Source organism: Camellia sinensis, chromosome 13 (assembly GCF_055761805.1).
Source record: "Camellia sinensis isolate YWXY chromosome 13, ASM5576180v1, whole genome shotgun sequence".
Taxonomy (NCBI): domain Eukaryota; kingdom Viridiplantae; phylum Streptophyta; class Magnoliopsida; order Ericales; family Theaceae; genus Camellia; species Camellia sinensis.
The window spans coordinates 102,472,171-102,475,989 of NC_138973.1; positions in this window are offsets into that span (position 1 = coordinate 102,472,171).

Here is a 3,819-nt window from a genome sequence, read left to right on the forward strand (position 1 = left end):
GAGCAAAGAGAAAAAACAGAGAGATGAGAAGCACGGACAACAACGCTCTAGATGCGATAACCGCTACTGCGGCTGCGCAACTGAGAATCGTGTGCCTCAAGCTTTAATTTAGGTAAACAATTTGATTCAAATTTTAATTATAATTTACGTTGCTTGTTGTGGTTGATGATTTAATTATGTCAATTGTATATATGAATATCTCGAGTTTCGAATTCTGATTCTAAGCTTTGTATAATGTGAACCTTTAGGTTCAAGATCTATTGATTATCTATGTTATGTTGATTGTTTCACTTTGTTTGATATCGTTTTTGGAAATTATATTTGTTTAATGTTTTTTAATTGTTTTTTTCGATTTGATGTTGTTTTTGGTTTATTCTATTTTGACTTTGAAAGTTGACTTGTGATTCTGAAATGTATATGGTTTTAGCTTGTTTTGGATCTGAAGTTGGAGTTCTTTGCATGTTGTTTCTTTCCATTCTTTTACTAGCTAGAATGGTCTCTACTGAATAGGGCAGCTATCGAAGAGCGTAGGAGAAGAAAGAGATTGATCTTACCTTTCTAGATGTAGCTTCCCCCACGGTGAGTTGACTTAAGGAACTTCTTCTTTGTGATAGCCTTTAGTAAGTAGTAGAGTGAGGCCTCCGCTCTGGATTACTGAAGGAACTTATTAATACATAGAAGATTGAAGCTTTTTAGTGATTTTGTAAAGAGTATCATCAGTTATTACTATGTTGTTGCCAAGACCTCGAAGAGATGGACAATGTTGCATTTTCCGAACATTAACTCTAGCATTTTCTCTAGCCAGAGATAGTAACTCTGTATTCTTCCTCAAAATCCTCTTCTCTTGGCAGGAAACCACTGGCCGAAAATCAAATCAAAACCTTTGAGAAATTAAATTTATTTAAAAGTATCATTAACTAATTTCATATCGGCATCATATATTTTTTTGTTATTCTTAAGCTCTGTTCTAGTATGAAATTTGTTGCAAATTCATATATATAGATACATATATATCGCCACCCTTTTAGCTAAGGTGTAGGATTATCAAGAATTGGATATATCCAGTATATTTTAGAAATTTGAGGTGACATCTTTGAGGTGGATACATTAAAGGACAAATAAAGCTGTTGGATTGTAGAATGCACAAACAAGGCATTGGCTTCATGTATCATGTGGTAGGGAAGACGAGACAGACTTAGGAACAACTTTGTTCTTAGTGCTATAATTACCCATGAGATTGATCCTATGTGATTGAGAACCTCTTTGTGGTGTTAAGAAGTAAAAGGGCCTATGAAGAGCCAAGTCCAATGCCTAAAATTCATGTAAGAGGAAAAGGACATGCGAAGACCTAAAGCTGAAGCAAACCATACTGGTTTGATAAATTCACACATCAAGAAAAGATGATCTTGTCTTGGACTTAAATTAATTGATCGAATGAGACTTACCATCTTTACAGGAAGCTAACATTTACAAAACAACTCAAGTGCTCAACGGCTCAATCTCATATTTTTTGTCCATCAGATTTGATGTGTTAAGGCATCAGTAATTTTTATGTAGATAGTATCCTTGGCTCCTTTAATCCAGATACTCAATCTCATATTACTTGGTCTATCAAATTTGAAGTGTTAAGGTGTCAGTAATTTTTACATAGATAGTATCCTTGGTTCCATTAATCCAGATATTGTAAAATTGACCCATTCTTCTACATGCTTGATCAATTGAATGTGGTGTAGATTAACTATACTTGGTGAAATTTGATTTTTTATATGGTTTCTTTCTCTACCAGAATTTCCTTGTACTCCTTTTGGACTTGATTGAGATATATGGAAATTATGCAGCATTTAGTCTGTGCCTAAAAGTCAATTAACCCCATATCATTTCCTTATTTTTGAAGTGCATATTCATTATCTCAACTGAGGGCATAAGAGAAATGTCAAAGCTACCATAATAGATATTTGATCTCTAAAGAATACAAAGCTCTGTTATTCACTTGTTTGAGAGTATGATTGCATTGCACCAACCCCATCATTGTCAATCATTTTTTTTCCCCTTGTATGAAATTATCATGGTAAAAGGCTTGACAGTGGAACATTGTTTGTAGTGTAAAAGTTTCTGTTATATTGAATTTGATCTTATTTCATAATTTCAACAAATTAGGTTTTTTTTTTTTTTTGAATAATTCTCATTGAAACATTGTATGTTTATCTCAGTGAAGTTTGTAAATAAACACTCTAAATTTTGATCCAAAAGGTCAATGAAAATACAAGAGATCTCATATTCCAAAGCTTGTGGATTAATGAAGAAACCGGTCTTAGATTATTTGACTTGAGGAAAAGAGAGGCCCTAGCTTGTAGAATGAAGTTACTTCTTGGCATTTCATTTGTGTGTTTCATGTCACTCTCAACATCACTTTGTTACTATGCACTTGTTCATGTTTCCGTATAATACTTCGTCTTACTGAGCAAAACAAAAAATGAAAAACAAAAATGAAAATATTGATGACTTTCCCACGGAAATATACCATTATAATATGTTTTCATGTGAATTTGTCATGTTACTTGCAGATGTGTTCCTTTTTTAATATTTATACAAAATGGTTTAGAAAAAGGATCCTTGGAACCAGACTCTCACCCTCTTTCTTTTGCTACAAAAAGAATTTGTTTATTTTTTGTTTGCTCCTTTTGAACATTTTTTTTAAAGATGGATAAAAAATCACATCCCTTCATTTGAAATCTGTAAGGGGGAGTTTGACACTAATAGTAAAGAGCAATGAACTGGGGCTTAACTGTTTTTTAACAGACTCTTAATTGAGATGAGAAGAGCTTTAAATGAAGAAATGAGCCATATATGTCAAAGGTCTATCTTCTTGTCCATCACAAAGTAGTCTTTGGTGAGTGGAGATTTTTACTTTCTTATTTTTTTAATCATTTTTATCATTTTTGTTTAGATGAATTTGTTTTCAGGTTAAGACTTCAGCTACAAATCTAACAATTGGGGCGTCGGCCTTCCACCAAAAGAAAAAAATGAAAAGAACTGGCCCCCTGTAAGCATTCAGTTATTTCCTTTTTAACTTTGGATTTATATAGGTTACACCCAAACTTCTTTTGGAGTTTAATTTTTCTATGTATATAATTCTTTTTCGTGGTTTAACCCTTGCTCTATAAGCATCCAGTTTTGTATATAATATCTATAATAAGCTTGAAGGTGTTGTTTTCTTCTTCAGAATTAAACCAAGATTAGCAGATCCATCCTTCAAGCCTCAGAGTAGTCACATTCTTGCTGCTGTAGAGAATTTTTAAATGTGTTACAAATTAGGTACTCTTCACCACTTTTCTGATTGAGGACAGCAAATGCCATCCAAGTTAGAACAGCTATTATTACACTTTCTATTTAATAAGAAACTGTTTTAAATGCCGTAGATGGAATTGAATATTGTTTATAAGAAAGTTATTTTATTTATTTTTTAGTAATACTTTGATCTGCCCTTTTACGTGACATTGAGTTGCCATTTGTGGGTTTGGCACAAAGGTGGAGGTGTTGTGCATGCTATGGTGCTTTTGAGCAGCAGATTGTTTGGCAGGTTCCATGGGCATAGGTGCAATGTGGTGATGTGGAATTTGAAAAGAAAATCGATGGGAAGATTGGCCAGTTCATCGATAGAGTGGAGAAACACCCGAGCAAGAAAATTGATAAGAAGATTGGCCAGTTTTAGATTGTATTTTTTTCATAAAAGAACTTTTTCCAATTTTTTAGTTGTAATAACTTTCACGTATGGCTCCAATTTTGAGACTCAAATGGCATGTTCAATTAAACTACAAT